The sequence below is a fragment of the Phyllostomus hastatus genome, unplaced genomic scaffold (genome assembly GCF_019186645.2).
Source record: "Phyllostomus hastatus isolate PE091 unplaced genomic scaffold, TTU_PhHast_1.1 phas_scaffold_12, whole genome shotgun sequence".
NCBI lineage: Eukaryota > Metazoa > Chordata > Mammalia > Chiroptera > Phyllostomidae > Phyllostomus > Phyllostomus hastatus.
The window spans coordinates 1,127,130-1,150,159 of record NW_025334007.1 but is presented as its reverse complement, the minus strand read 5'-3'; the positions used below and the strand labels follow the sequence as shown (position 1 = coordinate 1,150,159).

The 23,030-nt window shown below is 38.5% G+C and overlaps 1 protein-coding gene and 1 pseudogene across 2 annotated transcripts in view; one reads left to right on the top strand and one right to left on the bottom strand.

Moving 5' to 3' along the window:
• LOC123830121 overlaps window positions 1–20,132 on the top strand; it is an 82,530-nt pseudogene extending 62,398 nt beyond the window's left edge.
• Window positions 1–23,030, bottom strand: part of DMD (dystrophin) — a 1,939,942-nt gene that overhangs the window by 1,875,627 nt on the left and 41,285 nt on the right. The gene's annotated exons all lie outside the window — the stretch shown is intronic.

Below are 23,030 nucleotides of genomic sequence, written 5' to 3'. Positions count from 1 at the left end.
CACAGGAGACACTAACTCTGTTGTTATTTACTATCTTAAAGCCATATAATTTTTTAAAGAAGGAATGCAATACTACAGACTAAAAAATTTTTTTGAAACTGTGAAAAATAGAAAAACTTCAGTTGACCTAATAGAGATATTCCTTAAAAAGTATTCAAAATTAAAGTATATGATTCAAAACATAGTTTGGTGTTTAAAGGATATTTGCTAAAAGCCGCACGGTATGTTAATACTCGCTTCTTCACCTTTGTTGTAACATTAAATTTAATCCGTCAATAGACAACTCATCTGTAGTCTTGGTTATTTATATTTACAGGAATTTCTAAAAGGTAGCATAGGTAATTGTGTTCACTTTTTAGTAGATGAAAAAGAACTGCAGGAAGGCACAGAAACATTCACTGCTAAGCAAATCATATAATGCACACAGTGCGTCTGATTGATAAGAAGAAAAAGGTAATCTTGATGTACTGCTCCTTCTGGTTAGCTTATTTCTGAAGCTATGGCCAAGAAATTGCCTCAATAGCAGTTGTGTTATTTTCATTCAATCTATTTCTTTCAAGCATTCTATCTTTGTGAAAAGTTAGGTTTCTTTTGAGCATTAGTAACTTGAGAAGGAGGGAAAAAAAAACCTTTCAGAAACATGTTCTCTTCCCCAGCTGTACTTTCCCCCCTTAAGTCTGGTTGCCAATTACATTGGCTTTTCTTTGTAGGAGTTTCTTTGTGTTTGTATTTGTTCCTTATAAACTGCTTAGAATGTGGTCAAAGACAGACCCATATTACAATCCAATTTTCATTTCTAAGAAGATAATGGAATTGCTTACATATAGTTTGAAAGGATATGCTTCCCAACCTTTTATTTACCAGAAGACAGTGAAAACGATGACATTCTTATTTTAAGGGAGTGAATTATATATTTTTATCCATGTAATTTTTTTCATCTAACTTAACAACATTATCAGAGACATGGCCTGATTTTATGTCATGCTCTTATTCCAGAAAATCAAATAAAAAAACAATGTTGGCCCTGACCAGCGTAACTCAGTTGGTTGAACATCATCCCACAAATTGAAAAGTCACTGGTTCGATTCCTGGTCAGGGCACATGCCGGGGTTGTAGGCCTGGTTCCCAATTCAGGGTGTGTGTGAGGTAACCAAAAGATGTTGCTCTCACATGTCAATGTTTCTCTCTCTCTCTCTTTCTTGCTTCCTCCTCCTCTCTCTAAAAATAAATAAATACAAACTGTAAAAAAAAAACTGAGTTTGATTTCTGCTTATTTTCTAAAATAAAAATTCTATAGTTTCACATATCTCTACCCTGTTTTAGGGTCAATAACAATTTCCACTTTTCTATTACTTTAATGAGAGTAACACCTCTCCCTCCTTTTCTCAAAAATGAATGCCTTTATGATTTGGAGAGCAAAGACTTTGTGTTTGTTTTGTACCTTCCCCTTCAGTTGACTCAGGCTATTAATAATCTTCACAATACCAGTCTTGCTGCAATTTAGAGATGGACTATGTTTATAGCATTTCAAATCCAGATACCACCACGGGAAGCTAAGCCCTTAAAGAAATGTAGCCTCTTGGAATGAATGCTGTCCGTCAAGACTTTGAATCTCTGTATAACATCAATTAAAATCTGTGGTAAATTGTCCTGGCTGGTGTGGCTCAGTGGGTTAAGTGCTGGCCTACGAACCAAAGGGTCATCGGTTAGATTCCCAGTCAGGGCACATGGTTGGGTTGTGGGCCAGGTCCCCACTAGGGGGCACATAAGAGGCAACCAGAGATTGACGTTTCTCTCCCTCTCTTTTTCCCTCCCTTACCTTCTGTCTAAAAAATAAATTAATTAAAAATCTTTAAAAACAAAACAAAATCCCTGGTAATTTGCAAAGAATGATTAATTACCAGTGGCTGAATATTTTAATATTTTTTTCCCTTTCTATATAAGGTCTTCTGCAACACCAGAGCTTAACTGAAAGAATTACAATGATAAAGTTAACAGCAAGCGTCCATTGTGTTTTAGAAAGCAAAGAATTTAGAGATATATCAAACGAAAAAGAATCCCTTGTCATTTCTTAGACTTCCAAAAACTGTCCATCTGAGCCTCAGTGGAAGAGGAAGCCATTTCTTGTCATGCTCTTTATTAAATGGAAGTTTTTTCTAACGGGCAGAAAACTTAAGGAGTACACTTCCATCACTGTCAGAGTAGGCTCTGGTGATTAAGACTTCCCATCTGCAGAAAGAGCTCCACCAGGACTCCAATATTTTAGGACTTTGGTAATTCAAAACTGAAACAAAATAGGGTGCTGTCTTGAATGGGTGCTTGTCTTTATGTAGAACTCCCATGCACATGGTATATGCTAAACTGGATTATAGAAGAGTTGCATTTAGCCTTAAAAAACAACAGAGAGATTAATTGTGGAGGATAATACTTTAAAGATCAATACAGCTGCCAGATTTTCTTCAAGGCAGGGGAAGGATGGATATTTTCAGATTGATAAATATAAATAATATACTTTTGGTGATAGGCAACTCTGTGCATTTTCATTTCTATATTTAGCATGTAGATACTTTTTTCTTACAGTATATCTTAATATGCCTTAATCTGTCTTTTTCAGGCCAAAGTATAAATTACCAATTATACAACAAGAAGTCTAGTGAGATGATACACTTCTCTACGGGCAAGAAAGATATTGTGTGGGACAACCAAATGCATTAGCGGTATTGGCCTGATCCACAAATCAGAACTTTTGGATACCTTCAAGAAATTATTACTTCTTTTTTAAGTATTTTGAAGGTATTATTTTAATGACATGTTATAAGATAAAAGATACATATAAGTGATATCCAACGGAAAAGTAGCTCTGGAAGTTAAAAATTTTTACAGGTAAATTAACATTTAAATTATTTTCCGTGGTACCCTGGCTGGTGTGGCTCAGTAGATTGAACGCCATCCTGGGAACCAAAGGGTCGCCGGTTCAATTCCCAGTCAGGGCACATGCCTGGGTTGCAGGCCAGGTCCATATTAAAGGGCAACCACACATTGATGTTTCTCCTCTTCTCTTTCTCCAAAAATAAATAAATAAAATCTTTTAAAAAATTCCTTTCCAAGGTATATTAGTTTGTGGAGACTGTTGTAACAAACCAGGTAATTAAAACAACAGAAACTTACTCTCTCACACTTCTGGCAGCTACAAATCCAGCATCGGGATTTTGGCCTGTTGGGACAGCTGTGCTCTCTGATAGCTTTCGGGGAGAATCTGTTCGTGCCTTTATCTTAGCTGCCAATATTGTGAGCAATGCTTGGCATTTCTTTGTGTTCTGTGGCTGGTCGACGCATCACTCACGTCTCTGCCTGTTTCTCCCTCTGCCTCCTTCTCTGTATCTCTTCTCCCCTTATAAGGACACTAGTCACGTTAGATGAAGGGACAAGTATAAGACCACCTTAAATAATTACATTGGCAACAACCCTACTTCCAAACAAGGTCATATTTTTGAAGTTCCAAGAAGGACGTGAATTCTGGAGGCACACTTTCCAACCCAGTACAAACGGTAATGCAGTCCTCGATACAATGGCTCTTATCAATCTCAATTTTCTGCTCGACCTTCCACTTACATCCAACTTAGCAGGAAAGCAAAATATATTTATTGAATAAAAAGGCGTACCTAGCCGATAAAGGTAGAGAGAGGCCAAAGAGTAAATATGTATGGATTTGCTGGACGGAGAGGTCATGTTGAAGTAGAAAGCTCTAAAAGTTCACAGAAATCAAATGTAACTCATTGAGATCAACCATCGTCATGATAATAAAACGTTCTGACCTTTTGACTTCACACAGAATGACAGCCTGTGTATTTCTGTGCTGACCACACACGCAATGCTTGGATTCACATGTAGAATATTGTATGTTTGTTTCACATTTTAAATACTCTGCAGTGCATTCGTTATTTGCTTCTCTCGTGTATCCTGCAGCTCTCTAGCCTTTAAGCTTAGCTGTGTGCCAACCTGAGGAACCTGAGGGATTTAGTGAGCCTGAAATCAGATGCTCAGCAGGACCAGCCTCATCAGAACCCTGCTGTGGCTCTGGTTTCCAGCCAAGTTCCTGCTTCGGTGTTTAGGACTCATTCCCTGCCTTATACTCCAATCTGTTGTTTTCCCCTTCAGTCCTCTCAGGCCTGAGCTCCTCACCCGGAAAGAGACCTTTTCACTACCTGAGTCTCCCTTCCTAGACTGCCTCTCTCACCATCCATTGGCCATGCTGGGAATGAGAAGTTGTGCTATAACAGATAACTGACACTTTGCTCTATTTATTCACGCTACCCACCACCCCAAAGCCCAAGGTTGTCATCAACCTCTCTTGAACATGAGATAGGTAATACCTGCTGGTGACCAAAGCAGCATAACCCCACCTCGACACACAGCTGCTCAAACCTGGTGTCCCAGAATCCCGATGAATTGACCTATCCCTGGTCTATCCAGTTTCTAGAACCCGGTCATCATTCACTTGTTCTGTGCATAAACTGAACTCCACTGAAATCACATTCATTGGCTCAGGACTGTCATTTCTCAATCAAACTGATGTCTGACATGTCAGATGAATTACGGTGTATCACTTGAGTGATCAGGACAACATTCTCCCTTATATTTAGGAGATGAATTATCTACTTATGTCAATGTTTTAAAATACTGCAGGAAGCAAGTGTCAAAAGTGTATAAATGAATGACAAATTTACCACTCTAATATCCCACATGCATAAAATGCAGAAGTCACTTTGTCAATAAAGCTCACTCTTCAATAACTTATTGTAACCACCAAAATGGACACTTATGATTCACTAGGCACCTACCACATATGAAACATTTTACAAATATCATCTCATATGTTTATAGCACTATTATTATTCCCACTTCACAGATACAGGCTCTGGTGAGGTTCTGTGTGTCTTTCAACATTACCATGAAAACTGTCTGAGTTTCTCATTCTGAATAAGCAGCACCTTATTGGTTGCTACAGACAGAACCTTCGTATCCCTCCAGCCTTCACCTGTTGAAACCTAATCCTTCAATGATGGTATTCGGAGGTGGGGCCTTTGAGAGGTGAGTAGGTCAGGAGGGCAGAGACCTTATGAATGGGATTCGTGATAAGAAACCCTGGAGAGCTTGCCTCCCTTTCCACCACGTGAGGGCCCTGAGACAACACAGCTGTCTGTGAGCTAGAAAGCAGGGCCTCATCAGACACTGAATCAGCCAGGACCTTAACCTTGGAGTTCCCAGCCTCCAGAACTGTGAGAAATAAGGCTCTGTTGTTTTAAGCCACTCACTCTATGATATTTCACTCTAAAGACTCAAATGAACCAAGGGAATAGGTTTACTCTGCCTCCTCACCACCCATTCTTTAGTCCAGTTTTATATGACAGTTTTTAAAAAAAATCAACTTTTAAAGATTTTTTATTTATTTATTTTTACAGAGGGGGCTGGGGAGAAGGAGAAACCCCAAGGTGTGGTTGCCTCTCCAGCGCCTCCTACTGGGGACCTGGCCCAATACTCAAGCGTGAGCCCTGACTGGGAACGAACTGGCAACCCTTTGGTTTGCAGGCTGGCACTCAATCCACTGAGCCACACCAGCCAGGGCAGAAAAATAGAATCAACTTTTTACTGATATAGTTTTATACGTCTCACTTTAAACTTCCCAGCTTCCTTTCTTATTTCTGACAGTGAGGATCAGTGTGACCAACAATGGCCCCAAACCCACCACTAGGTACTTAGGGGCAGGCCTGCAAAAGCAGGAACTCCGCAGTGTGGAATTTCCTCCAGTAGCCCTGCTACGGGCAGATTCAGCGGACTAGCTTCTCAGACTTGCACGTCAACTTAACATTTCCACCCACATCCTCTTTGGGCTGACCTGGTTAGTGTCTCTGACTTCTGCCTTTCAAGCTCTACTTTCTCAACTCTAAATTCTATATTAAAACCCTATTATTGCCACAGCCCTTGAGATGTCTTTTATGTTTTGATTGAACCATTCATTTAGCGTGGCTGAAAAATTTTTTAACTGCTATGCATGTCACCTTCATGATCTTTTTTGATGAAATATCATTAACAGTGACAACGACAGGCCCGCCTCTAGACTCTATGGCACCTTTGGAGAATTAGAGGAAAGGAGATCAAACCCTTGTCTGCGGCATCATTGGCAAATATGTTCTCCCACATGGTTGGTTCCCTTTTTGTTTTGCTGATTTTTTCTTTAGCCGCACAGAAAGTTTTTAATTTGATGTAGTCTCATTTGTGTATTCTTCCCTTTTATATCCCTTGCCCTAGGAGATATATCGGTGAAGATATTGCTGTATGAGATATCTGACATTTTTCCTGCCTATGTTTCCCTCTAGGACTTTTATTGGTGTCACAATTTATATTTAAGTCTTTCATCCACCTTGAATTTATTTTTATGTATGGTATAAGTTGGTGGTGGAGTTTCATTTTTTTGCACATAGCTGCCCAGCTCTCCCAACACCATTTGTTGAAGATGCTATTTTTACGCCATTTTATGCTTCTGCCCGCTTTGTCAAATATTAATTGACCATAGAGACATGGGTTTATTTCTGGGCTATCTATTCAGTTCCATTGATTTATGTGTCTGTTCTTATGCCAGTATCAGGCTGTTTTGATTACAAACATGTAAAGAATTCACACAACTCCACCCCAGGAAGACAAACAGTCTAATTAAAAACTGGGCAAAGGACCTGAACAGACACTTTTCCAAGGAGGACATACAGAGGGCTTAGAGACATATGAGAGGATGCTCAGCATCACTAGCCATTGATAAAACCACAATGAGATACCACTTCACACCAGTCAGAATGGCGACCATTAACAAATCAACAAACAAGTGCTGGCGAGGTTGTGGAAAAAAGGGACCCCTAGTGCATTGTTGGTGGGAATGCAGACTGGTGCAGCCACCATGGAAAACATTATGGAATTTCCTCAGAAAACTAAAGATGGAAGTGCCTTTTGACCCAGCAATCTTACTGCTGGGATTATACCCTAAGAATCCTGAAACACCAATCCAAAAGAACCTATGCACCCCAATGTTCATAGCAGCACAGTTTACAACAGCCAAGTTCTGGAAGCAACCTGGGTGTCCATCAGTAAATGAGTGGGTCAAAAAACTGTGGTACTATTATTTCCCCCATTTTACAGAACAGTAAATTGCAGGACCAAGACATTAAATAACTCATCCAAACTCAAATGCTTGGGGGGAATAAAACTGCTTGCTATTTATGATTACCTATTTCACATAAAACCCTTTATATAAATTATCTCATATAAGTAGCTTAGTGACCAGAGAGTAATATATTTATCTCCACTTTATCATTGAGAAATCCAAGGTTGAAAAGGTTAACAAGACAAGCATGCTTACATGACTAATGAGTGACAACCAGAATTCAGGTGGTGTTCCCAAAACACATATTCCTCCCACAACAGCCTTTAATGTGGCCTGGCCAGGTCACACTATTCCTCCTTCCCGTCTCACCAAACCTATCCGGGACTCTATAATCTACTATTAACATGCCCAAGCACGGAAGGGGTTTATCTGACAAGGCTTTGATATTTATTCCTTTTCTATAATTTTTACCGAAGTATCCTCCTTTGCTTCCTTCCTCAACAACATTTAACTTCCTCCTAGAACTCTTCTCTACACTGCCCTGAAGTTATTCAGGTACTAAGTTATTTTCCAAATTTCCAAAATTCGTATTTCCCAAGTGAATGTTCAGAGTTCTTGGCTCATCGTGGAGAAATCAGAGTTGGAAATGGGCCTGGGCACGCCAGGTCTTTGGGTGGGATGTCTGGAAGGGAGTGATTTGGGGAATAAGAGGTAAAATAGAGAAGGAAGTTGTTGGGGGTATAGCAACTCTGGGAAAAACATTGTTTTAGGTCACAGGTGCCAAACACAAGGTCTGTGGGCTGAATCCCGCCCTCTGCCTTGTTTTATCCGGCCCTGCACCTTATTTCTACCCCGCGGCACCCCCCCAGCTCTCGCTTCACTGTTAAGGAGCAGTTACATGTACACAGTCCTAAAATCACATTCGGCCCTTTGAAGGCAACCATGAGGCTGATGTGGCCACTGGTGAAAATGAATTTGACACCCCTATTTTAGAGCCTGAGGGTATGAGTTCAAATCCCATGGCTACAGCTACTGGATCTGTGACTTGTAAGTTGCAAAATTTCAGTCTTACGATCCTTTTTGATAAAAGATAGATTTAAAAAAAAACCCTTCCTGTCACACAAGGTTTTGTAGAAAGTCCAATATGATAACTGTGTAAAAACGCTTCGAAATTATGAAGGGCCATTCAAATATCAAATGCCATTGTAATAATTAGTTTGTGATTAAATGCTTAGAGAGCTTGGCTGTCAAGTATGTATTGAAATCAATGCAATAAAGGCTTTAGAGTATAGTGGAGACATGATTCAAATATGTGTGAAGAATAGTTATCTTGCAGGATACTTTGAAAGGGGAAGAAAGGCGTAGTCAGAAAATGGAGATGAAATCCTAGACTAGGATAATACCAATTAGAACATGAAGAAAGGGAATACATGTAGCAAGTCAGATGTGGAACGGACAAGAAAAAGAAGGAAGAATATTTGAAACTGACTGAAAGATTTTGGGGCTGAGGGACTGAAGAGTCGGGACACCATAGTTAGAATAGTGGGAGCAAATCAGGACAAAAAAAAATCAGGAATCAGAAAACAAACAAACACTGTTGGCTTCTGAATATTTTTATAGCCATGGCTGAAAAGATGCAGGGTATATTATTCTATGTTGAATAAATCTAAGTCACTTAGCCCTCTGTTTTTATGCTGCTTTTTGGCATTTTCAAATTGTCACTCACTTAACTTTCTGTACATTTTTCACGGCTTATATGTCATGTGTTTGTGCCCCAAACATTTTTACTCCCATAATAGTAAGTTTCACTGCTCCTGAGAATGACCTACACTATCTGGTTATTATTTGTTGTGTTGGTCTAGCAACAGTATAAGCTATTGATTGAGTCTGACATTTTAAAAATATCTCTAAGAAACTGAATGAAAGTCCAGTCGTGCTGCAACGCTGCAGCGCACAGAAGGCAGCAGGTGCTTCCATCTTCCCTGGGCTGCCCTTCATATACATTCAAAAGTATACCATTTTAAAGGGACCCCATAACATTTCTATCTTTTCCAGAAAGCTTTGCAATATGTCAGACCAGTAACAGATAGAAAAATGATGGAATAAGAGCATCATAGAAGAGATGTTTAAAAAGCCCTCTTCAAAAAAAGAGGCCTTTGAAAAGTACATACCAGTTTTAGGAGAACTGTGCTCAGGACTGCATTGTGCCCCGCCCCGCCCCCCAATTTGTAACGAGAAGAGGATAATGTAACTTAAAGAGTGATGTAGGCAAGGTTAAAAGAAAAGTTCTTCAAAGTAAAAACATTCTTAACTTCCAAAGTACAAAGTGCAAATCGACCCACTCATATGTTTTCCAAGATAAAAGCTGAGAAAGTTGTTGTCAAGTTCTCATGAGCCTCTGCTACCCACAGCCAATCTGTTGCTACATGTTGGGAGTTCTTTTTTGTTGTATTGCATATCTTAATAACTTTTTTTCTTCATTTGCCAAAATGAAACCCATATGCTTCCCTCCCCCACACACGGTTCTCCAGCAAAGGCTGTTTCCACTATTCCTGCTTATTTTTACAGAGTGAACTTTCATACAATAATTCAAAAGTCACATTGTCTCCTGAAAGCTACAAATTGTTGGAGAACAAGGCTGATTCAGGCCCTTAAGGGTTGTTAAAATTAGTGAAATTAAGGCAGAATACTCTATACCCAAAACAATGGTCAGTCTATGCACAAAGCAATTTTTTTTCACAAAAGTAGGAAAAGACATGTGCAGAATTCATTTGCAGCTGCCAGGTAAAAATATGCTTATTCTTTTCCTAAAGACTTTATTATTGAGAGAGGGGAAGAGAGGAAGAATGGGAGAGAAACATCTGTGTGGTAGCCTCTTGAGCACCCCCTACTGGGCATCTGTCCAGCAACCCCGGCATGTGCCTGGACTGGGAATCAAACTGGTGACCCTTTGGTTTGCAGGGCAGCACTCAATCCACTGAGCCACACCTTCCAGGGCCTTATTCTTAATTTTAAAAAACTCAGTCATTTCTAAGCTCTAAACTATCTTTGGAAACTTTGTAATTTAAGTTTCATTTACTTGGCAAAGATAGGACTTCAGTTGAAATCATCAGTCTTTATCCTTTACCAATTTAGAGATCAATAAATTCACCTTTAGATGATCAATAATAAGTATGCATGATAAAAACCTAGTGAGACAGCAGTTCATAAACCAACCCCCCCTCGCTTATTTTCTGAAAACCAATATGCAGAGTCATAGAAGTATCATGTATCTATAATTTAGAGGCATATACTCTTTTTAGGGGTAATTATCTTTATACTGTTTTCACAGTATACCTTTATCAGGTATCAAAAATAAGGTAGATTCGATCAGAAGATAAAAGGCGCAATTAACAATTTACAGGGCTGCAATGCAAGCCTAACATGCTAAACTGTTCTATCACAACAGGGTCCACAGACGCTCAGCAACCCTGCCCTTTTTCGTCTCCTGCGCTGACAGCAAAGCTTGGCTAATAGATCACTGCACTCGCCTACCGAGTCCAGATGGGCCCTTCTCAACAGTTCAGCCCCAGAAGATACTACCAATTAATTAGAGTTGGCACTTGAGGTTACTCTTTGTTTTGCTTTCTTTCCTTTTTTTTCTTTTTGGCACCCAGACCTTGCTAAATGAAAAACATATTAAATATCTCTCTAATGTGGTATTAGGACATTTCGAGAAGTGACTGCTTAAATCTGCCAATTGTGGGCTCGAAGGGAATTAAGCTCAGGCATTAAATTTACATTTGATTAGAAATGTATAGTTTCTTGCTTCATCCTAATGAACTCGCTGGATTTGATAAGTGATTCTCAAGACAGCATGTCCTTAGCATCCAGGCAAACCCACAGAACTTCTGTTCTTCCTCCTACATGTCAGTTTGGGTTTCAGCATTCCATGATAGAAATCACAAATTTCTTTCTGTAATGCAAGTTCATAATTGGAAGTGTGAATAACAAGTTAGGGGGAAAATTCCTTAAACTTCTGCAACAGAAACGGATCACCTTGGATGTCTGTCTAGTATTAGAACAAGAACATCCATCAGAGACTATTTTTGGGGACTGAGAAAATGTTAAGAGTGTATGGGACAATGCCAGCCCACTCCTTGTAGCATTTGTGATAATACGTATCTATCCTTAGTAAGCATGGTTCATAACTAATAAGTAAACAGTGAATAATTCCAACCATCCCACCTGAATTAGACAGAGACACATTTAGAATATAAACTAGAGAAGGAAGTACGAAGGAAATGCATTTAGAGAAAGGTAAAGAATCAAGTTGGGGAATGAAATATTTCCCAGCTGAGGGACAATACAGGATCACAATCCATCTATGTTGTTTTAGACCTCATTTCTTCTAGATATTCATGAAAACATGCTAAAAAACCCTACCAGGGCACAGCATGGAGACTATAGTTAATAATATTGTATTGAGAAATAAAAGTTGCTGAGAGTAGACATTAGAAGTTCTCCTCACAAGGAAAAAAAGGTTTGGAACTCCTTATGGTGATAGATGGTAATTAGACTTATTGTCATGAGCATTTTGCCATATATACAAATATTGAATCATTATGTTGTACACTTGAAAATAACATAATGTTGTACAAGGTCTGTTCAGAAGGTATCCAGCCATGTTTTATGAAAAATAGAGACGTTTACTGAAGAAGAGACAAGAGACAAGAAACCTTGTACATAGGACAATGATGCCTCAGTCCCCCTCAAAGTAGGCACCTTGGGACCTCACACAGTTCTCCCAGTTGCCATCAGCTGTTCCATTGTATTTTCCTGAATCTCATCAATGGTCTGAAATCTCTTGCCTTTCAAAGGTGATTTTAGTTTTGGGAAAAGCCAGAAGTCACAGGGCCCCAAATCTGGGCTGAGTCACCTGGGTGATTTGATGTTTTGCCAGAAACTCTGCACGAGACGTGATGCATGAGCAGGCACATTATCGTGATGAAGCTGCCAATCACCAGTTGCCTATAGCTGTGGCCTTCTGAATCATACAGTTTCCATGGAGAAATGTTCAAGCTTCATGCAAAATGTGATGCAGATTCATTGCTCTACTTGCTCAGTCATTTTGAATGTGACGGCCACACAGTACACATGCTCACTCAGCAGCATCTACCATCCCTACTGACTAGTACAGTGAAGTCGTCATTGATCACACATGCACATCTCAGCCCACTCTCCTTGTCTGCCAGGTTACATAGACTTCACACAAACTATTCCTGTTATATTAACAATGGCTAGACTTTTTTCCAGACAGACCTCACATATCTCAATAAAAACATAAAACAGGTTTCAAAACAAAACGAGTAGTGAAGGGGTGAGAAAAGAGAAGATTTTGTAATTAGCATGGCTGTTTCATGCATAGAAAATAGAATAAAGGTGGTCATAGCAAAAAAAGGAAATGAAAGCATCAAGTAAAAAGAGTGATGAAAGGAAAACATGTAGGACGGGATGATATGGTGTGAAAACACAAGCCAAAAAAGCTGTAGCATTGCAGAAATGGAGGATAAGATAAACTCTGAAGTTTTGATGTATAGGAAGAAAGGATGGTAACTGAAAGTGATTAATGGTGTTTGAGCAACAGAATAGGACACTAAGGGCAGCTTTCTGAACTGTTGGAAGGGATGATGGAGGAGGGAAAGGTGCTTAGCGTGGGGATTGGGAGATGGTAAAGATACAGGGCAAGAGACATCTCCGCAGTGTGCTCCAGGTTTTAAAAATGTGATGCAGTGATTGATACACATGACGGAGTAGTCTGGATGTTAGAAGGAAACAAATCTTTACATTATTATTATCAGTCATCCCTGAGAAAGGGAAAGGAACAATTTAACAGGAAAGATAAATTTTCAGGAAATTAAAAATTAAATAGGCCCTGGCTGGTGTAGCTCAGTGGATTGAGCGTGGGTTGCAAACCAAAGTGTCGCAGGTTCGAATCCCAGTTAGGGTACATGCCTGGGTTGCAGGCCATGACCCCCAGCAACCACACATTGATGTTTCTCTCTCTCTCTCTATCCCCTTCCCTTCCCTCTGTAAAAATAAATAAATAAAATCTTTAAAAAAATGAAATAGGATACATGAGAAGTGAGAGATTAACAGAGGATATTTCTTTTAAAAATTGAGGTAAATTTGTAAATATTTCCCTTTATAAATAGTAAGAAGTCACTCTTAAAGTGCATTGAAACTTCTAATAAAACAACACAGCACAAATTCTTCTATATGAAATCAATAAAGAAAAGACTAGAATTCTAGATTTTGACAACATGGATTTATTTTGATTTATGAAGTTCTCAGGTCATTAGTTTATTAAAATTTTCAGTGAATTTACTTCCCATCTTCTCAGGAAGTATGGAATATGTATCTAGAAAAGTGCATTCTGTCATTTGTACATTCATGTTTCTTTATCTTATTTCTGAATTTTTATTAGTGTTTATTTGAGCCAAACTGAGGACATATGCCAGGGAGCAAGATCCCACAAGATCTCAAATGCTCCCCATTTATGTCTCTTTTAAATACATTGCCTTTTTCTACACTTTCTCCTCTTTTCATTTCAAATGTACTATAGTGCACACTTTGAAATAGAACTCTTTGCTCTGAGAGTCTTTGCAGAGGGTCGCCACGGTTTCCTGCTTCAACAGTATTTGAAAGGAGCCCAGTGCTCGACCCCCGTCCCAGGCAGCCACCCAGATCCATTCTGCCGCTTCCTCACAGCGACCTCAGACTGCCCCAAGGCCCCTGCCACCGGTCCAGCACCGAGAAGCCTCTGGTCCTCAGCCACCTATCCTGACGGCCATGTCCACCTTGCAGGTGCGCCAGAACTGCCACCGGGATGCAGAGGCCGCCATCAACTGCCAGATCAACCTGAAGCTCTATGCTTCCTACATCAACCTGCCCACATCTCACTACTGTGACACGGAGATGTGGCTTTGAAGAACTTTGCCAAGTATTTTCTTCACCCATCTCATAAGGAGCGGGAACATGCCGAGAAACTGATGAAGCTGCAGAACCAATGAGGTGGCTGAATTTTCCTTCAGGATATCAAGTAATCAGACAGTGATGACTGGGAGAACGGGCTGAATGCAATGGCGTGTGCATTACACTTGGCAACAAGTGTGGATCAGTCACTGCTGGGCTTACACAAACTGGCCACTGAAAAAAATGACCCCCATTGGCGTGACTTCATTGAGTTCACTACCTGGACGAGCAGGTGAAATGCATCAAAGAGTTGGGTGACCACGTAACCAGCCTGCGCAGGTTGGGGCCCCCGGGATCTGGCATGGCAGAGGATCTCTTTGATGAGCACGCTCTGGGAGACAGTACAGAGAGCTCAGCCTTAGGCTGCCTTCCCACGGCCATGGGGGTGGGGGTGAGACTTCCCTGGTCACCAAAGCAGTGCGTGCTTGTTGGAGTCACCTTCACCTTTCCTATAACTTGTACCAAATCACCCACTCATGTCCTTCATTGGTACCATTCTTTCAAATAATTTGGTGCCCCCCCCCAAAAAAAAACCCTCTTTGCTGGGCTTTATTATTGTATTTATTGTATTGTATTTGTTAATTTAATGCACACAACTCAAAACTAAACTGTTTCTATATAAATATGTTCATGTATGTGTATGCACACTTATTCATTAGGTGAACTCAGACAAGTCACTGAATCTGTCTAGGCTGCTTTTTACTATTATCAAATAAAAAGATTAGTTTCTATGCAAGGAAATCAGGAATGCTATTAATGGAATATTAGCACATTGGAAAGTGATTTCAAGGAGGAAAAGCACCATCGACATGCATCCGTTATTCACTGATCTGCTTATCCATTCCACCAATGAAGGACCTGCTATGAGCCAGGTATCGCCGTGGTTCAGGGATTGCATCTGCGAATGAGACTAACATCATCTCTGCCTTCCTCTCAGGTACTGGCATTATTAACAAATGACATATGGACCTCGTCTGAGAGGTCCTGAGCTTTCTCACTGTGGTAGGAAACAAGGCTTAAACACTTTCTTCCGCAGGACATTAAAAACATGATGATGAAATTGCTTTTCTGTTGTTATTCTCCTATGGCTTTTAAAAGTAAATAAAAGAACTTAATCTTAGATCTTCCTCATTGTGCAACTTTGGGGAGTGCCATTGACATGGAGTATAACAGAAATGGAGTGCCCTTGAATTTGTGCGCTCAGTAGTACTGTTCCCATCGATATTCTTGAATTTGATAAATAATGCTGTAAAATATTTTTGGCTTTATATTTCAAAACCAATTCAGACTTACAGGAAAGTTGAAGAAATTGAATCCCATATTCTCATGTACCCTTCATCCAGAAACCTTTTTTTTTAACTTCTCCTTGAAGACAATTTCTCTTTTGTCTGTATCGTAGGGACAAATTTCTACTCAGAAGAAGAACTATATAATGAAAACCTGTTTCAATGTTCTTGGCATACACAAATTATTTTGGGATGAAGTTGGAGTATAGTCAAGTAAGATCACTTAATTATTATACAGGGGTGGGCAAAAGTAGGTTTACAGTTGTGAGTATGTGAAACACACTTAATAGAGCTGTCGTAGTCATTGTAACCTGCATGCCTTTTTCCATTGGAACAACTATGGACCCTTTTTTGCCCATTCTTACATTTATCTTCAAGCACAGAGGACCAAAACTCCTCATAGAAGAACCATGTATGGAAATGACAGAGCCAAAGAATTGGACTTGGAAATAAAATGACTCAGGGTTGGCTTGTATTTACCACTTACGAGCAGGGTAACCTTGAACGTGTTCAACTTATCATCCAGTGTCTTCATTCCTCTGTCTGTAAAGTGAGAATAATATTGTGTATCTTTTAAAGGTTGCTTGAGGATTAAATGAGTTAATATTTACAAGAGCTTAGGACAGTGTCTGGCACAAAGTAAGCACCAATTATGGCTTCATATAAATAATTTGACAGGCAAACAAACGCAACTCATTCTGTTTTGTAATGTAAGACCATGGCTACACTTAAACTCTAAAATAATGAGAAAGGCTGGTAGAGGGGGAAAGGAGCATGTTTATATGTGTACATAGGTAGGTAAATATTTTCTCTCTAAGTTTTCAGGGTCCCCTACAATGTAGTGAAGTGAAACTGATAAAGCCAGGCGTATGGTTAAAGGCAAAGGTACATATGATATGGCAGTTGCTGTCCAAATATTATTGAACAAAACTACAAATAACTTTATTCACTGAGTGTTTTCTTTTTAACATGAGAAGGAATTTAAGGACCCTACAACATTAAATTTTGACCTTCATTTCTCCCGTTATGGTACTGTAGAGGACTCGCGTGTTTGGCTGACCATTGGGTCAGAAGCCATGCCCTGAATGTTCGATTTGAAACTGAATCCTAGAAAATTCTTTGATATGTAGCTCATTCTTATCAACTAGAATTCAAGTAACTGAGGTCTTATGATCCATTTCAATTGACCATATTCGGAGGCATCAAGGTAAAGGAATACGTCGGAGAGTTTGCAAACTGCAGGAGTCCTCTTGAGGAAGGCTAAACAGGTCAATGAAAGCCAGAAAAGAACCATGGCAAACCAGAAAGTAGATGAGGGAAAAGAATCAAAATTGCTGAAAAAGTTATAGAACCAAACACCATGCACTGTGATGTCCTGATAACGCCTTGAATGTGACAGGGTCGGTCAGCATTGCTGATGGAAAGAAACTTTTGAGGGTAATGGAGACGAAATCAATGGCAAGGCATGAAGGTAGATCCTAAGTGAAATATAATCAATTTCAGGACTGAAGGTTTCAAATAAAAGGCAGCAGACAAAAGGGGTTAGTTATTATATAAACACCAAAACTGGCGTGGAACCCAGAAATGCCGGAATCTTCTTTGAATTTCTAAATAACATGGATTCCTCTCAACTCTGTCTTTATAAGACATATTTTTTTCCCAGTCTCTATTGATTCTCTTGCATTCATAAAAAGGCCTTTGAACATTTGTTTTTCATTCGATCCACCTTTAACATTACTGGAGCCTCCTAATTACATAAATGCTTATATTATCTAGTGACCAGAAAAAGCAAATCACCATTCATATCATTTTGACTGAACTCGGAGCTTGCTTAAAGCTCTCCCAGAATTCTAAATGCCATACATTTACAAAAATCAATGGCAAGAAAATGTAACTGTCAAGAAAACTGCTTTAGTTACTATTTACCGGAGTAAATTTACTGGACACTGAGGCCACTGAAACAATACAAGTGCTCTCTATACCCTAAAGCTATCAGTTTATTGATGGTGTTAACAATCTATGGATGACAGGTTACTTTTCTTGCAAATTCAGTCTGCGGATGGCATTAAATATATTTCTAAACAACAACAAAAATCTCCAGATGAGAGTATAAACCAACTCGAGTGTCCTCTTTGAAGGACTAAACAGACACAGGTACCTCCTTCCACACCATGTCTAGACATCCTGATTAAAGAGTCAAGTCAATTGTCAAGATTTACCCCATGAAGGGACCTGGCTTCAACTGGGATGCCGATTGACTCGAATTGACTTAATATTTTCTCAAAATATGTTATTCCTCGGATGATCTATTTGCTACTTACGATTTACCCATGACTGGCATAGGTGCCAATGAGAAACAAAAGCTCCTGATGAATTCAGAATTTGGGGAGGGAGACAGAAAAGCTGTCAATAGGACAAAGTACAGACAAGGATCTCTGTCCTGACCCTGCTGTAACCAATGTCTACTTAGCCACCATTTTAAATGAACAAACGTTGCGTTTCTTCCAGAAAGCAAACTGGCTAATGCCTACGGTAAGATGGATTCTTTGAGGTAATACTGAATTCGCCGGTAGGCACACAGGTTCTGTTCCCACTACTTGGCCCAAGCCAATTCAATTGAACCAGCTATAATTCTTTTTATAGTTACATACACTAAATAAAGACTATAGCTGACAAATGTAAGTTCCTCAAAGAAAAGGACTTTGTAATCCCCAAATAATTAGAATCGCTTCTACTCTATATTTATTCTTTAAATACATGTAACTACAAAGTATTTTTATGAGAAAACCAACTTCAATGTTTGAGAAATAATAAATATGGTTGCAAAAAAGATTGAAATATTTGTCCAGAGTAATGTAAAACTGTAATAAAAATCTTTAGTTATGTATACCAAAGGCCTCACAGGTGTCCTTTAATTCTCATTCAAATATAAAGGAACTGAAGCTGTAAATTACAGATTAAATTAGCTCTGGCCAGTAGAAATATAATGCAAGCCATAGATATAATTTAAAAATTTTAATATATAGCCCTGGCTGGTGTAGCTCAGTGGATTGAGGACTGGCCTTTGAACAGAAGGGTTGCCAGTATGATTCCCAGTCAGGGCCCATGCCTGGGTAGTGGGGCCAGGTCCCCAGTAGGGGGCGTGTGAGAGGCAACCACACATTGATGTTTCTCTCCCTCTCTTTCTCCCTCCCTTCTCCTCTCTCTAAAAATAAATAAATAAAATCTTTAAAAAATTAAAATATAAAAAGGTACAATTAAGTTTAATAATACATTATTTAATCAACCATTCAAAATGCTATTTCAATACAAAATTATTAATAATATATTTCCTATTTTTTTCATGTTAAGACTTCAAAATCCAGTGTGGGTTTTATAATGACAGGGCATCTTAATTCATGCTAGTTACATTTCAAGTGTTCAGTAGCCACACATGGCAAGTGTCCACCACATTGGCTGTCACAGAAACAGACAACATGGATATGATTTATGTATGAAAGAGAAAAAATAATGGAATTCATATCTGTGAATTTGCGTGGTAAGTGTGAAGTCTAGCTCAAACTACATTCTGTTTTGCCTGTGGATGTCCAGTCGCTCCATCATGATTTGTTACAAACACTACCCTTCCTCCATTGAATTGATCTTGCATCTTTGCCAAAAATCAGTTGGGCAGACTGGTGTGGGCCTGTTTCTTGGTTCTTCACTCAGTCCCACTGACCTGTGTGTCTATCTTCCTGCCAATATCACCACGTCTTGATTCCAGTTATAAAGTAAGTCTTAATATTGGGTAGTGTGACTCCTCTTACTTTATGTTTTTTTTTTTCAAAAATTTTCCCTATTCTAGGGCCTGTGAATTTCCATATAAATGTTGGAATACAGTTTCTATCTCTATCAAAATTACTGTTGGAGTTTTAATTAACTGCATTAAATCTACAGATCCTGTTGAGAAGAAACGAGATCTTTCTTTTCTGAGCATTCCAGTCCATAAGCAATGTATATGTCTTTCCATTTCTTTAGGGCTTTCATTTCTTCATTATTATTGTATAAATTTCTACATATAAATACTACACATATTTTGTTATGTGTACTCCTAACCTGTATAATCAATTTTCTTTGAAATGAATGGTTTTGTGTGCTACACTTTAGTTTCTACATGTTAATTTTTAGTATTATTGATTTCCATATCAGTAAAATTATTGCTAATTTCTCTTTAAGTATTTTGGGTAATACTATAATGAATGTATTTTTCAGGGTGTTTTTTTTTTTTTAGTTACATTCAAATTTGCAATGGTTATAGGGTTATTTCAGGATGTTTATTTTATCTTGCTTGAGTTTTATAGTTTTCGGTTTCAAGAAATTGGTCTACTTCCAGGTACAACTGTTGTGAAGTTCTTCATAGTATTTCCTCAGTATCTTGTTAATGGCTGCAGGGTCCATAGTTTCATTCCTGATATTGGTGGTTTATGTCTCCATGTTTTTAATTTCCTCAATGTTTCTGGAGTTTTATCAATAATACGGATTTTTTGAAGAACTTGAGGTATGTCAGGAAAATCAGATCTTTAAAGAAGGGCCAGGATTCAGTTATGTCAAGAAAATGGATGCGAATCCTGGAAGAACTTGAGAACCTGCACGATTACGTGCACGGCATCGAAGTGCACATTGGTGGGTCACTTCACTAATGAGTCACAGTTCTCCAGATTTTATGGTATATGCTTAACAAATTTAATGACACTGAAATAACTCCTGTCATTTTGGAAAACCCAGATCCGATGGATTGGGGGATTTCTCTTTAAATGATCTCTCTCAGATGCCTACGTGTCTCAAAATGGAAATACGACAGGTGAGACCTGCTTATTGGGGAAGAGGAAGTGATAGGGGAATTTCTTTTGACCCACTCTCTCCTTTGTGATCTCTGGGGATTTAAGGGAAAAGTAGATGCAAGATATGTCTTAGTTTTAATGTTAATGCTATGGTACAGCTGGGACTTGGCCTACATTTACTGCGAACTCTAATTTACGAAAACTAGATCCCAGCATTTTGAAAGCAGATTTGAGACCTCTAAAGCTATTTCCTTTCTAGTTTTTGCCACTTTTGGCTACAGTCTCTCATATTGTCCTGATTCTTTTTTTTTTTTATCTCTGCACAAGTTATTCTTAATCCCTCGAAATCAACTGCTTTTCTGCATGTGATTATGCCTCCCCACACAGATTCTCCCAAACTGCCATCTTATATTTTTAGTAAATCATGCAAAATAATTAAGAAACAAGTCATGTAATTTTCTGCTGAACTTTATCACGTTAGGATAGTCAGATACATTTTTTTCTGGTAGAGATTTGGATTTTTTTTTTCCATGAGAGTGAAGAGGAAGCAAGAACATAATAGAAGGAAGAAATGACAGAAGGTAGCAGAGGAATACAATAACATGTATGTAGTGCCTCGTTCAGTGCTCAATGATACGCTGTATACTAATCAACAATAGATAAAGGAGATAATTTGGAACAAAGAGAAGGGATGGTCTGGTCCTCTCCATTCCCTCTCAAACACCCGTAGGTATACCTATGCCACTCTGGTCTCTCAAACAGCCTCAAAGAATCAGCTTTCACGAAATACACACTATCGGGAGAGATCAGACTCCCAAGGTCGTGGCAAGTAGATCTTATTCAGCGATTTAACACTTTAGTAGCAAGTATTTCCTCAAGAGCTAAAAACATGATTAGTATAAAGTCAGGTTATGTTTCTATCAAAGGGACTCAATCACATAATATTAAATAGTACATGCACTTGCATACAAATGTTTTTCTTCCAAAAAAAAATAAACCCCCCACAAATGAATAATATAAAAAGAGGAAAGAGAAGGTGACTGAGAGTATATACATTTAGATATTTGTCATAGGGTAGAACTGATCAACATCATCCTTTTTCCAAGGGGCTTCAGAGATTACTAACTGAAGTATCATAGCTAACACATGTTATTATTTTTTAAAATTTATTTTATTGTTGTTCAATTACAACAGTCTCTATTAGCCCCCACCACTCCCCCCACAGCCAAATCCACCTCCCTCCCTTGCTTCCACCCTCCACATATTATTTTTAAAATATAAAAGTATTTAAGACTTAGTAAAGTCTCACATCACTATTAGTAAAACCATGCCAGTCAAAATTTCCTTTCAATGCACTATTTTTTCTGTAACACAGTCTATCAGTCAGTTTAGTTATAGTTTTTTTATACCTTGGCCTATAAGTTTACTTGGAGAAAAAGTTTTAACTTGAAATTCAGAGATATGTGAATCTCCTAAAATACAAGCAAAACTTCTATGTGTCTGCACATATCATTACCTGGGCTATGGATTCAGTGCTCACATTTGATTTTTAAAAAGACTAATGGTCAACTACCGATTAAAAAACACTAATTTATAGTTTTAAAATTAAATGTACTAAATATTAGCCAAATGGCTATACTGTGTATTTCCATCCAGAAAAAGGTAGTTGTTTGGGTTTTAATTCCCTAGTCTATCATTTGATAAATAGAAAGCTTAATGTTGCTCTCTTGTGCCAAAAATATACATAGATATGAAAGAGAATGAAACATTACATTTGCGTTATCTTCTCAATGGTAGAATTTGTGTATTCATTACTCTTGCTTTTTCTAGCCATTAAAGTGAATAATCTTATCTCATAAACAGTGGTCCATTCATATCAGTTTAATAGAAAACCAGCTGAGAATGATAAGCTTGATGAAATGATAACATTATTAGAAGCTGGAATTCTCAGAACTTGACAATCCAAGCAGGAGAATTAATATCAGTAAATGATTCCAAAGAGTAAAGAAAAAGTCATGATTTATCACAGTCTATTTAGGCTTCTATTGTTATGTCTTATAGTACAATAACTTCAGATGATTCATACAGTTTGTTCTACATTTCAACAAATGATCACTGAGTGCTTAAGCTACAAAGTGCTAAAAATTCAAGACATGAAGTCAGAAAATAAGAGGGCAGAGGAAAAGGAGCTACAGTGATGAATAATAATTAGCCCCTATTTCTAAGGACCTTCGAACCTAGTTGTGGGAGTATCTATACACATAAAAATGATTGTACATATATAACGAGATCATTAACTACAAAAATGATGTTTTAAATTCCCAAGTGAAAGGAGGTAAATTTCCCAGGGAGGAAATGACAGGGGCCCTCTCAGCTGACAATAACAGGAAAAAAAAGAACAGAAGACATCTTACTCTTCTCAAAGGGACTATCCTTTTGAGAATAAGCTATTAGGAGTGCATCTTTTCTGAATGTATGCAGTGGTCAGAGAAGAGAAGTGATTGAATTAAGGGACAGTGATGAGGCATGATGAGCTTCCTGGTCATTTTGAGGGGCCAGAAAATTGAGGAAGATAGAGAGAAATATAATAATAAATGTTGCTGTAGATTTTTTAAAAAAAATTATTTATTTATTTTTAGTGAGAGGGGAAGGGAAGCAGAAAGAGAGGGAGAGAAACATCAATGTGTGGTTGCCTCTTGAGTGCCCCCTACTGGGGACTTGGCCCACAACCCAGGCATGTGCCCTGACTGGGAATCA